The sequence below is a fragment of the Triticum urartu genome, chromosome 7A, assembly GCF_056163025.1.
Source record: "Triticum urartu cultivar PI428250 chromosome 7A, HENAU_Tu73, whole genome shotgun sequence".
In the NCBI taxonomy this organism is placed as follows: Eukaryota; Viridiplantae; Streptophyta; class Magnoliopsida; order Poales; family Poaceae; genus Triticum; species Triticum urartu.
In genome coordinates this window covers 321,261,131-321,274,629 of record NC_141879.1, presented here as the reverse complement: position 1 = coordinate 321,274,629, position 13,499 = coordinate 321,261,131, and positions in this window count along the sequence as shown.

The following is a 13,499-nucleotide window of genomic DNA, read 5'->3' as shown; positions in this document are numbered from 1 at the left end:
TGGTTGACAGCATTCTCAATCTCAATTAAGCATCAACATTAAAACCCAACAATATTAATTAAAGTAACATGTTGAGATTCACATGAAAATCCAGGTACTAGATACTCAAGATGTCCATAACTGGGGACATGACTAACCATGATTAGTTTATTACACTCTGCAGAGGTTTGCGCACTTTTCCCCACAAGACTCGATCGCCTCCGTTTGGTTTCTCGCACTACATGGTGTTTGAGAAGACGGATGACCGAGACATAGTCTTTCAGAAGCGCTAGCACCTTACGATCGGGTAGACCGTACCACCTACATCCCCTACATCTGCTAGTCTACCACTATAAGAGTTTGCACGACTTAGTCAACTATGCTAGAGCCTATAATAGCTTGTGGCTGCACACGGAAGTTTCTAGTATGAATAGTCTCATGATCCCTTTGAGCCTGGGTGGCGGTCCAAAAGAAAACAGGCAAGTCCTGGAATACCCAGGTGCCTCAATCCACCCAGATGTGTGTTTAAGTTGCCACCTTAGATAAACCATTAATTAACAATCTCACATCTGTCATGGATATCACTCACCCAATCCACGTCTACTAGCATAGCATGGCATAATAAGCAAACGTGGAAGTAACTCCTAAAGGATTGATAATAACAGGTAATAGGTACTACCTCATCTACTTCTCATCCCACAATTTAATTAGATCCTAATCATGCAATGTGTGAGGATTGATCTAATGCAATAAAACTGGGTAGTAGAAAGGTATGATCAAAGTGTTACTTGCCTTGCCGATGATCCGCGAAACCTAACGATTCGAAGTAACAAGCGGCGCACTCCGGGTATTCTATCGCAGACAAAAAAACAAGCATACAATAAGTACTCATCTAATGCACAGGTAAAACTCAAATAAGAGATCTAACCAGAAGGTTCAACTTAAGAACTCCGGTTGGCAAAAAGAATCAAATCGAACGAAGCAACGAAAGTCAAACGGCGAAAGAAAACAACTTCGTTCTAGTAATCTGGATCTAAGGAAAATTTTACAGTAGAAAAATCTTGTTTAAGTTGGTTAAACGGGTAGAGGGTTTCGAGACGAAACTCTAGGCGCTTGAATCACCTAATTCCGATAAACGAGCGAAAAGTTATACTAAAACGAAAATCGGATCAAGAATCGCGATCAGAAAAATCACAGATTTAATCCGAGAAAAAGAAAAACGACGAACGCTCGCTAGAACGAACGAACGGACGAACGCTCGCTATTTAAATAAACCAGAAAAACCGATCTATTTAAAAAAACCGAATCTAAAAAAAACCGACGAAAACTAATTTTTTTTAAAACGTTGGCACGGAAGTCGAGGCACGGCGAACCTTGGCGGCGGCGGTGGCGTCCGACGACGGCGGCGCGGGGCGGCGCAGCAGCGGGCGGCGGCGGCCGGTGGCGGCGGGACCGGGTGGCGGCGGCTTGGGGCTGGGGCGGCTAGGGTTTCCCCGGGGATGGGCCTCGGCTTGTAAAGGCCCCCTCGGGTCGGAGTCCTAGTCGGACACGGCCCGTAGGTCGGTTCGTTTTTTTTATTCCGATCAGAAGAAAAATAAAAAGAAATACTAAACGGACTCCAAAAATTCTGAAATAAATTTTCACAGGCTTCTAAAATCAAGCCGCACAAGGTGAACATTTATTTGGGACCTAAATGCAATTTTAAAAAACGCACATTTTTCCTAAATTCAAATAAAGCACCGAAAAACTCCGAAATAAAATCTTATTTGATTTTATTATTAAATCCTCAATATTTATTTATTTTGGGAAAGTCATTTTATTCCCTCTCTCATATTTTTGTAGTAGAAATAATTGATGATAAAATAAACAAAATCAATGATCATATCCTCAAAATTTGAGAAAACTCAAATATGAAAATAACGAAATCCCCAACTCTCTCCGTGGGTCATTGAGTTGCGTAGAATTTCTAGGATCAACCAAAATGCAAAATAAAATATGATATGCATTGATGATCTAATGTATAACATTCCAAATTGGAAATTTGGGATGTTACAAATACAAAGTTCTCCTTGATTCTCTTGGAGATCTATTCGATGTAATCTTCTTTTGCGGTGTGTTTGTCGAGAATCAATGAATTGTGGGTTTATGATCCAGATTATCTATGAACAATATTTGAATCTTCTCTGAATTCTTTTATGTATAATTGGTTTATCTTTGCAAGTCTCTTTGAATTATCAGTTTGGTTTGGCCTTCTAGATTGATCTTTCTTGTAATGGGAGAAGTGCTTATCTTTGGGTTCAATCTTGCGGTGCTCGATCCTAGTGACAAAAAGGGAAATGACACATATTGTATTGTTGCCATTGATGATAAAAATATGGGGTTTACATCAGATTGCATGAGTTTATCTCTCTACATCATGTCATCTTGCTTAAGGCGTTACTCTGTTCTTATGAACTTAATACTCTAGATGCATGCTGGATAGCGATCGATGTGTGGAGTAATAGTAGTAGATGCAGGTAGGAGTCGGTCTACTTGTCACGGACGTGATGCCTATATACATGATCATACCTAGATATTCTCATAATTATTCGCTTTTCTATCAATTGCTTGACAGTAATTTGTTCACCCACCGTAATACTTATGCTATCTTGAGAGAAGCCACTATTGAAACCTATGGCCCCTAGGTCTATTTTCCATCATACAAGTTTCCAATCTATATTATGTTGCAATCTTTATTTTCAATCTATATCATAAAAATACCAAAAATACTTATCTTATTATTATCATCTCTATCAGATCTCACTCTTGCAAGTGGCCGTGAAGGGATTGACAACCCCTTTATCGCGTTGGTTGCGAGGTTCTTATTTGTTTGTGTAGGTGCGAGGTGACTCGCGCGTGGTCTCCTACTGGATTGATACCTTGGTTCTCAAAAACTGAGGGAAATACTTAAGCTGCTTTACTGCACCACCTTTTCCTCTTCAAGGGAAAACCAACGCAGTGCTCAAGAGGTAGCACCCCTAGGTTGGATTGGGAAAATTTTCTGCCAGAACTTCGCCTGTGAAGGAGGTCAATCCTGCTCGAATAGGGACCAGACCAACAGGGGGAAGGAATCCCTGTGTTTGGAGCTTAACCAACTACTCATGGGATACAAAGCATCTCTCCCAATCGCCTTTTTCAGAGCCGTGAGGGCGGGAGGAGGAACTAGGGATGCTAGCCATGTCGAATGGTTTCGTCTGGCAAGACTCTGAGGATTTTCCGCTGGGTGTGGAATGGATCTGAAATCCAATCCCTTTAAATAGAGGGTGCTCGCATTCGCTCGACACGTGGAAGCAGAAGGTGTGGGGGCACAGAAGCCGATGGGTGCCACATTAAATGGAGGGCTGAATACAGCTCTTTAAGTCAAGTACTTTGAAGTGATCGGAGGAGGAACCCCCCTTGCAATGTCGAAGACAATCTGCGCGTCGGACACCTCGTCATTGAAGCCTGGTACAGGGACTACTGAGGGAGTCCTGGATTAAGGGGTCCTTGGGCATCCGACTTGTGTGACATGGGCCGGACTAATGGGCTATGAAGATACAAGACAGAAGACTCTCTCCCTTGTCCGGATGGGACTCTCCTTGGCGTAGATGGCAAGCCTGGCGTTCGGATATGAAGATTCCTTTCTCTGTAACAGACTTTGTACAACCCTAGTCCCCTCCTGTGTCTATATAAACCGAAGGGTTTAGTCCATAGGGGCAATCATAATTATACAGGCTAGACTTCTAGGGTTTTAGCCATTATGATCTCGTGGTAGATCAACTCTTGTAACACCCATACTCATCAATATCAATCAAGCAAGACGTAGGGTATTACCTTCATCAAGAGGGCCCGAACCTGGGTAAAACTTCGTGTCCCCTGTCTCCTGTTACCATCAACCTTAGACGCACAGTTCGGGACCCCCTACCCGAGATCCGTCGGTTTTGACACTGACAATAGGGCTCTGGCTCATTTGCTCACCTATTGTGCCGACGGCAGACTGGGACTTCGGCGCCTCATTGCCGACCTGGACTTCGGCTGCAAGAGCTGCTGTGTGCTCCTCGGTTTGGAGTGAGAGCTCGGTGTTGCCATTGACGGTGATGACACCCTTTGGCCCGGGCATCTTGAGCTTCAGATATGTGTAGTGGGGAACAACGTTGAAACAAGCAAATGCTATTCGGCCGAGGAGTGTGTGGTAACCGCTGCAGAAAGGGATGATGTCGAAGATCAAATCCTCGCTACGGAAGTTGGCGGGCGAGCCGAAGGCAACCTCCAAAGTGACGGTTCCCATGCAGCGTGCCTTGATGCCTGGGATTATTCCTTTAAAGGTAGTGTTGCTGAGTTTGATCCTTGACGGGTCAATTCCCTTCTTCCTCACTGTATCTGCGTAAATCAGGTTGAGGTTGCGGCCTCCGTCCATGAGCACTTTGATACGTATCCAACGTATCTACTTTTCCTAACGCTTTTCCTCTTGTTTTGGACTCTAATTTGCATGATTTGAATGAAACTAACCCCGGACTGGCACTGTTTTCCGCAGAATTACCATGGTGTTGTTTTAGTGCAGAAATAAAAGTTCTTGGAATGGAATGATACTTTGCGAGGAATTTTTATATAATATATAAGAATTTCTGGAGCCAAGACCTATCAGAGAGGGGGCCCTTGGTGGGCACAACCCACTAGGGCGCGCCCCCCTCTCCTGGCATGCCCAGGGGGTTGTCCCCACCTGGTGGCCCCGCAGACCCTGAAACCAACGCTATAAAAATGAGGGAGAAAGAATTATCGCGATCCATGAGATGGAGCCACCGCCAAGCCATGTCCTTCCTTGAGAGGGCAGATCTGGAGTTTGTTCTGGGCTCCGGAGAGGGGGATCTTCGTTCTTCGTCATCACCAACCCTTCTCCATCGCCAATTCCATGATGCTCCCCACCGGGAGTGAGTAATTCCTTCGTAGGCTCGCTGGTCGGTGAGGAGTGATACGTCCATTTTGCATCATGCTTTTATATTGATATTTATTGCATTATGGGCTGTTATCACACATTATGTCACAATACTTATGCCTATTGTCTCTTATTTTACAAGGTTTGCATGAAGAGGGAGAATGCCGGTAGCTGGAATTCTAGGCAGGAAAAGGAGAAAATATTAGAGACCTATTCTGCACAACTCCAAAAGTCCTGAAACTCCACAGAAGTCAGTTTTGGAATATATAAAAATATTGGGCGAAGAAAGCACGAGAGGGGTGATACGTCTCCATCGTATCTACTTTTCCAAACACTTTTGCCATTATTTTGGACTCTAACTTGTATGATTTGAATGGAACTAACCCGGACTGACGCTGTTTTCAGCAGAATTGCCATGGTGTTGTTTTATGTGCAGAAAACAAATATTCTCGGAATGACCTGAAACTCCACGGAACATCTTAGAAAAAACAATAAAAAATCCTCGCGAAAGATGAAGACCAGGGGGCCCACACCCTTCTCACGAGGGTGGGGGGCGCACCCCCCCTAGGGCGCGCCCCCTACCTCATGGGCCCCCTGGAAACCCTCCGACGCCAACTCCAACTCTATATATTTGCTTTCGGAGAGAAAAAAATCGGAGAGAAGAAATCATCACGTTTTATGATACAGAGCCGCTGCCAAGCCCTAAAACCTCTCGGGAGGGCTGATCTGGAGTCCGTTCGGGGCTCCGGCGAGGGGGATTCGTCGCCGTCGTCATGATCAACCATCCTCCATCACCAATTTCATGATGCTCACCGCCGTGCGTGAGTAATTCCATCGTACGCTTGCTGGACGGTGATGGGTTGGATGAGATTTATCATGTAATCGAATTAGTTTTGTTAGGGTTTGATCCCTAGTATCCATTATGTTCCGAGATTGATGTTGCTATGACTTTGCTATGCTTAATGCTTGTCACTAGGGCCCGAGTGCCATGATTTCAGATCTGAACCTATTATGTTTTCCTGAATATATGTGAGTTCTTGATCCAATCTTGCAAGTCTATAGTCACCTAATATGTGTTATGATCCGGCAACCCCGAAGTGACAATAATCGGGACCACTCCCGGCGATGACCATAGTTTGAGGAGTTCATGTATTCACTATGTGCTAATTCTTTGTTCCGGTTCTCTATTAAAAGGAGGCCTTAATATCCCTTAGTTTCCAATAGGACCCTGCTGCCACTGGAGGGTAGGACAAAAGATGTCATGCAAGTTCTTTTCCATAAGCACGTATGACTATATACGGAATACATGCCTACATTACATTGATGAATTGGAGCTAGTTCTGTGTCACCTATGTTATGACTGTTACATGATGAACCGCATCCGGCATAATTATCCATCACTGATCCGGTGCCTACGAGTTTTCCATATACTGGTTTACGCTTATTTACTTTCCCGCTGCTACTGTTACAATCACTACAAAATACCAAAAACATTACTTTTGCTGTCTTTACTTTTGGTGCCTCTACCACCACTATCATATTACTTTGCTACTAAACACTTCGCTGCAGATACTAAGTTTCCAGGTGTGGTTGAATTGACAACTCAGCTGCTGATACTTGAGAATATTCTTTGGCTCCCCTTGTGTCGAATCAATAAATTTGGGTTGAATACTCTACCCTCGAAAGCTGTTGCGATCCCCTATACTTGTGGGTTATCAAGACTAATTTCTGGCGCCGTTGACGGGGAGCATAGATCTATTCTTTGAGTCACTTGGGATTTATATCTGCTGGACACTATGAAGAACTTGAGAGATCCAAAAACCAAGATCTATCCCTCAACTACGAGGGGAGGTAAGGAACTGCCATCTAGCTCTGCACTTGATTCACCTTCTGTTATGAGTAAGTTTGCGACACCTACACCTGCTTCTGCTATTCGTTCTGATATGTCGCATGTTATTGATGATACCACTTCTGCTATGCGTGATACTTATGATGAAACTGCTTCTATGCCTGATACTACTGTGTGAACAAATTGCTAGGGCTAGAGAAAAAGAAATTATTGAATCTGAATACGATGATGACAGTGATGATGAAAATATGCTTGTTATTCCTGAGGGCTATCTTTTTGATATGGAATCTTCTGCCTCTATTTTAGCTTGCAAAGATAGATATGAGCTTAAGAGGTTATTAATTAAATGGAAGAAAGAATCACTTAGAGATAAAATGAAACCTGGCCCTGCTTTTGCTACTTCACCCATATGTGTTCCTGATAAGGATTATGAATTCTCTGTTGATCCTGATATAATTACTTTGGTTGAATCTGATCCGTTTTATGGCTATGAATCTGAAACTGTTGTGGCACATCTTACTAAATTAAATGATATAGCTGCCCTGTTTACTAATGATGAGAGATCGCGTTACTTTTATATACTCAAAATATTTCCGTTCTCATTAAAGGCTGATGCTAAGATATAGTTTAATTCTCTTGATCCTGGTTGTGTGCGTAGTCCCCAGGATATGATTTATTACTTCTCTGCTAAATATTTCCCTGCTCATAAGAAACAAGCTGCTTTGAGGGAAATATACAACTTCGTGCAAATTAAAGAAGAGAGTCTCCCACAAGCTTGGGGGAGGCTTCTCAAGCTACTTAATGCTTTGCCTGATCATCCTCTTAAGAAACCTGAAATACTCGATATCTTTTATAATGCACTAACCGATGCTTCCAGAGATTAACTGGATAGTTGTGCTGGTTCTCTTTTCAGGGAAAGAACACCGGATGAAGCTGAAATCCTATTGAATAATATATTGACAAATGAAAATAATTGGGCACCTCCTGAGCCAACTCCTGCTCCAATTACTGAGCTTATTCCTAAACCAACTCCGAAGAAGAGAGGTGTTCTATTTCTCAGTGCTGAAGATATGCAAGAGGCAAAGAAATCTATGAAAGAAAAAGGTATTAAAGTTGAAGACGTTAAGAATTTACCTCCTATTGAAGAAATACATGGTCTTAATTCACCGCCTGTTGAAGAAACATATGATCTCAATTCTTTATTTACTGAAGAACCTCCTGATCCTGATATTCCGACATAGGTAGTAAAGGTAAATTCTCTCTATAGATATGATAAAGCTGAAGTCCCTCCTACTAAAATTGCTAGTCAGTGCTTGGATGAGTTTGATAACTTTATGTTTAAGCAAGACGACTTCAATGCTTATTTTGGTAGACAATTAAAAGAAAATGCTTATATGATTACACGCTTGGGTGATTATATGGCTAATATTAAAGGTGAACTTAAACTTGTTAGCAAACATGCTTCTATGGTTACCACTAAAGTAGAACAAGTACTTAAGGCTCAAAAATAAGTGCTTGATGAAATGAATAGTAAGAAAAATGATTATGTTGTTAGAGTGGCTACTAGAACTGATAGAATGACTCAGGAACCTTTGTATCCTGAAGGCCACCCTAAGAGAATCGAGCAAGATTATCAAAGAAATAATATTGATGTTCCTAGTTCTTCTAAAAAGAAGAAGAAGAAAAATGATAGAACTGTGCAAACTTCTAGTGAACCTATTGCTAAACCACCTGATAATCCTAATGATATTTCTATGTCTGATGCTGAAACACAATCTGGTAATGAACATGAACCTAGTAAAAATATTAATGATGATGTTCATGATAATGCTCAACCTAGTAATGATAATGATGTAGAAATTGAACCTGCTGTTGATCTTGATAACCCACAATAAAGAATCAACGTTATGATAAAAGAGACTTTGTTGCTAGGAAAAATGGTAAAGAAAGGGAACCTTGGGTTCAGAAACCCATGCCCTTTCCTCCAAAACCATCCAAGAAAAAGGATGACGAGGATTTTGAGCAATTTGCTGAAATGATTAGGCCTATCTTTTTTGCGTATGCGATTAACTCATGTGGTCAAAACAAATCCTTATGCCAAATATATGAAGGATATCATTACTAATAAAAGAAAGATACCGGAAGCTGAGATTTCCAATATGCTTGCTAATTATACTTTTAAGGGTGGAATACCAAAGAAACTTGGAGACCCCGAAGTACCTACTATAGCTTGCTCCATTAAAAGAGATTATATTAAAACTGCTTTATGTGATCTTGGAGCCGGTGTTAGTGTTATGCCTCTCTCTTTATATCGTAGCTTGACTTGAATAAGCTGACACCTACTAAAATATCTTTGCAAATGGCTGATAAATCAACTGCTATACCTGTCAATATTTGTGAGGATGTGCCTGTTGTGGTTGCAAACGTTACTATTTTAACGGACTTTGTTATACTTGATATTCCCGAGGATGATAGTATGTCTATTATTCTTGGAAGACCTTTTCTTAATACTGCAGGGGCTGTTATTGATTGCAACACAGGCAAAGTCACTTTTCATGTTAATGGTAATGAGCATACGGTACACTTTCCGAGGAAACAACCTCAAGTTCATAGTATCAACTCCATTGGAAAAATTCCATCGATTATATTTGGAGGTTTTGAATTTCCTCTTCCTACTGTCAAGAAGAAATATGATATTCTTATTATTGGGGATGTGCATATCCCCGTTGAGGTAACTTAGTGTTATTCGAAATTTCTCCGGTTTCATGATTATCGGAATAAGTTTGTTAACAAGACTTGATCAACCTTGTTAGTGGATTCTTTTTTATGCGCATGAGATGGATGAAACTAGAAGCACTACCTTCTGTATCCTCTCTATACTTTCTGTTATTTATATCAAATAAAGTAAAAATAGTATTTTTCTGTCTGTTTCCTGACTTACCCATGCAATATAAAAATATCCCGAAAATAAAAGTCCTCAGAATGCCATGCCAATTTAATAAGATTTTTTTGGGAATATTTGAGGATTTACTGTGCAAAAATTACCGCGGGAGGAGCTGCCACCTGGCCACGAGGGTGGTGGGCGCGCCCCCCTGCCTCGTGGGCCCACGGTGGCTCTCCTCCACTTATCCCAGCACCCATCTTCTTCCTCTGTCTCCCACAAACCCGAAAAACCAACTCAAGCACGAGTTCTAGCCTCTTTTGCTGTGATTTTCAATCTCCTTGCTCAAAGCACCTCTCGCAAAACTGCTTGGGGAGATTGTTCCTTAGTATGTGACTCCTCCATTGGTCCAATTAGTTTTTGTTCTAGTGCTTTATTCTTTGCAAATTTGTGCTGCATAGGTGACCATGTTCTTGAGCTTGCATGTTAAATTTATATGGTTCCAAGTAGTTCTAATGCTTGATATAGGCTCTAGGCACTTGTAGGAGTAGTTGCTATCAGTTTTATTGAAGTTGGTTCACTTTTGTTTGAAGTTACTAAAAGTTTCAGATTATTTCAGAAAAATAATGAGGAGATTTTTGAGGGGCTCATCGAGCCAAAGCTCAAAGGAAAAGGCACCGAAGCCTAAGTATAACTTGCCGCGCACCGCGGAGATTCGGGCGTGTGAATGGCCTTCTGATGATTTCTTGAGAGCAACCGGTATCTATGAAGATTTTCATGAATTGGCTCACAATGCAGGCCTCACCGCTTTCCTCCACGACCAATGCGATCATCATCTCTTACTCACAAATACTTTTGTGCAAAACTTTCATTTTCATTCTAGGAACTCACCACCTACAGTGGAGTTTCATTTATATGATGAGCATAAAGAGATGTCACTTTATGATTTCTGTCGGATTTGTTTAGTCCCTTTTGGGGGCAAGACAGAAGAACCACATCATGATGATGTGGCTGGGTTTGTTGATACTATCACTGTAGGCGAAACTAGGAAGGTTTCCGATGCACGAATCACTAGCATACATTTTTCTGTTTTACGTTACTTTGCATTATTTGCTAGTCGTTGTTTAATTGGACGCGGAATCTCCGGAAACCTTAGTATCCCTGATATAATTATTCTGCACCACGGTTTATACAGTGATAACACTTTTTGTATGGGCGGTATTATTGCTAGACGGTTAAGTATGAACCGTACTAAGGGTCCCATCTTTGGAGGCATCTATGCTACACGCCTAGCTGCACATTTTAACATACCTATTAGGCATGCTGAGAAGGAAGAAAAGGTGCTGCCCCGTGTTTATCTAGATCATAAAAGTATGGTGGCACATGATCTTATTGTTAAGAATAGGGCAGGAGAGCTTAAATATCAATTGTTCTTTAACAAACATCACCCTGAGACTATTACCCTGCCTGCTCCTTCTTTGTTTGATTTGACTGTAGGCACGTACCTTGTTCCGTTGACGGCTATTCACGCCTACCGGAACCCTGCACCAGCCGAGGAGCCAGAACCGGAACCACAATTTGATCCTGCACGGCAGTCTAACTATCAGTGGGATCCGGAGATGATTGCCATCCAGTGGCAATCGGAGCCTTCTTCTTCCTCATCGCAGTATGACCCCAACAACTATTATTATGGATATCTGCCAGGCCAGCCGTGGCCATAAACCAACTTAGGCCAAAAGCCTAAGCTTGGGGGAGTACGTATTTCTCACAGACATTACATTTATGTTCACACACACTCATTGCTAGATGTCGGTGCTCATACTTTTTCACTGTAATATCCATGCTAGTTTATTTTCTTTTTCCTGCTTTCTTCTTGTGTGTTTGTTAAACCTTAAGAAAAACAAAAAAATAGTAGTAGTTTATTTTTCTGCTGTAGTAGTAATAATTAAAAAGAAAACCCAAAAATTCTTCCCGTTCTTCTTTTGCTTGTTGGGAGCTTTCCCATGTAAATAGTTTTATTTCTTTTCTTTTCTTTGGCGGTCCGTAGGAGAAGATCATAATTAAATTGTTGAAGTGGCTCTTATATGCATCTTTGTTGAATTAACCCAGAGCCCATATTGCCTTGTCTTCTCCTGTTTATTGAATGCTCGCAGATTCCAGCTTAGTCCAATGCACGTACACTCTTATTATTATTCACACTGTTCGGTCGTGCAAGTGAAAGGCAATTATGATGATATATGATGGACTGACTGAGATGAGAAAAGCTGGTATGAACTCGACCTCTTTTGTTTTTGTAAATATGATGAGTCCCTCGTTCTTGATTCAGCTTATTATGAATAAACATGTTTGCAATGACAATTAGAGATCATAGTTGCTTTTGCCATGCTTGATTAGCTATATGTTATAATGGTTTACCTTGTGTGCCAATGTGACGCCCGGATAATCAAGCTACAGTAACCTCTGCTAATGATGCCACGTCACCACTCTTACTGTTGTAAATCTCACGATGGTTCAATCCCGTTCGAATTCAAAATTTCAAAATCAGGTCAAACGGTAAAGTTTTCAAACATTAAAATTAAAATGTTCTAGAGGTGGCAAATAATGCTTAGGTAATTATGGTGGAGGATCACATTTTTATAAAATAATTAAAAGCACTGAACTAAATAAAACAGTGGCTTATACAAATAATTAGATGCATTTTATAAATATTAAAACATTAAACTATTTTATTAGGTATGAGAAATTAATGTGGCAATAGAGTATTTATAAATACTAATTTAGGGGCTAGTGGTATATTTTATAAAACCAAAAAAATAAATAAAACAAAAGAAACTACAAAAAAACAGAAACAAACAAAAAAGGGGGAAAGAGAGAAAGGCCCCCACTGGGCTTCGGCCCAGCAGGCCGGCCCACTCGGCCACAGGCCCAGGCCGCCCCCCACTACCCCCTCCTTATCCACTCCCCTTGTAACCCTAACCCTCACCCGATCCCCACTCCCCCCCCCCACTCTCCCCTCACCCCCTCGATCCAAATCGGGATCGAGGCGACCACACCCCGACCCCGACGACATCGCCCCGACGCACGTTGTCGTCCTAGGCGCCCCCCCCACCGGAGCACCACCCCCATCGCCCTGCCGTCTCGCCGTCCCGCTGCCCCATCGGTCGCCCCCGACGCCGCCACCGGTTCCCGTCGCCACCACGCCGGCGCCCCCAATCCGCCGGGACCGCGCCTTCGCCGGGCCTCCCTCACCGGACGCCGCCACCTCGCCGTCCTCCTCCACTCCGTCGCTCGTCCACGACATCCCCCTCGACCCCCGCTGCCATTTCCCCTATGGCCCCAGTGAGCACGCGCCTCGCTTCCTCCCTCTCCCTCGCCGCTCGCGCTCGTCGCCACAAGCCCCCGCGCGCGCTCACCGCATCGGCCGCGCGCCCCGGCCGGACCGCCCGCGCCACTGCCTTCCCTCTCCCCGGACTCTGCTGCCGCGCCCGCTGTCACACCCCCGCGCCCGCTGGCCGCGTCAGGCGCCCCCCCTCCAGCGCCTCGCGTCCCGGTCCTCCTCCTCCCAGTGCCCGCGCGCCGCGCTCGCCCGCGGCCCGCCGCACGAGCTCCCGCTCACGGCCACCATGGCCCTTGCCGCCCCCAGCCGCGCCTGTACCCCTCCTCGACGCCGTTCAAGCCGCCCCGGTCGCCGCCCTCGACCGCCGTCGCGCGCCTGGCCCCAGGCCGCGCCGCGCCCGTACCCCCTGCTGGCCTCTCCGAGGCCACGACTTGCACCACCGTGCCGGGCTACGGCCCCGCCGACGCCCTGTTGCCCCGTGCCCTCGCACGGGCGCACGCCC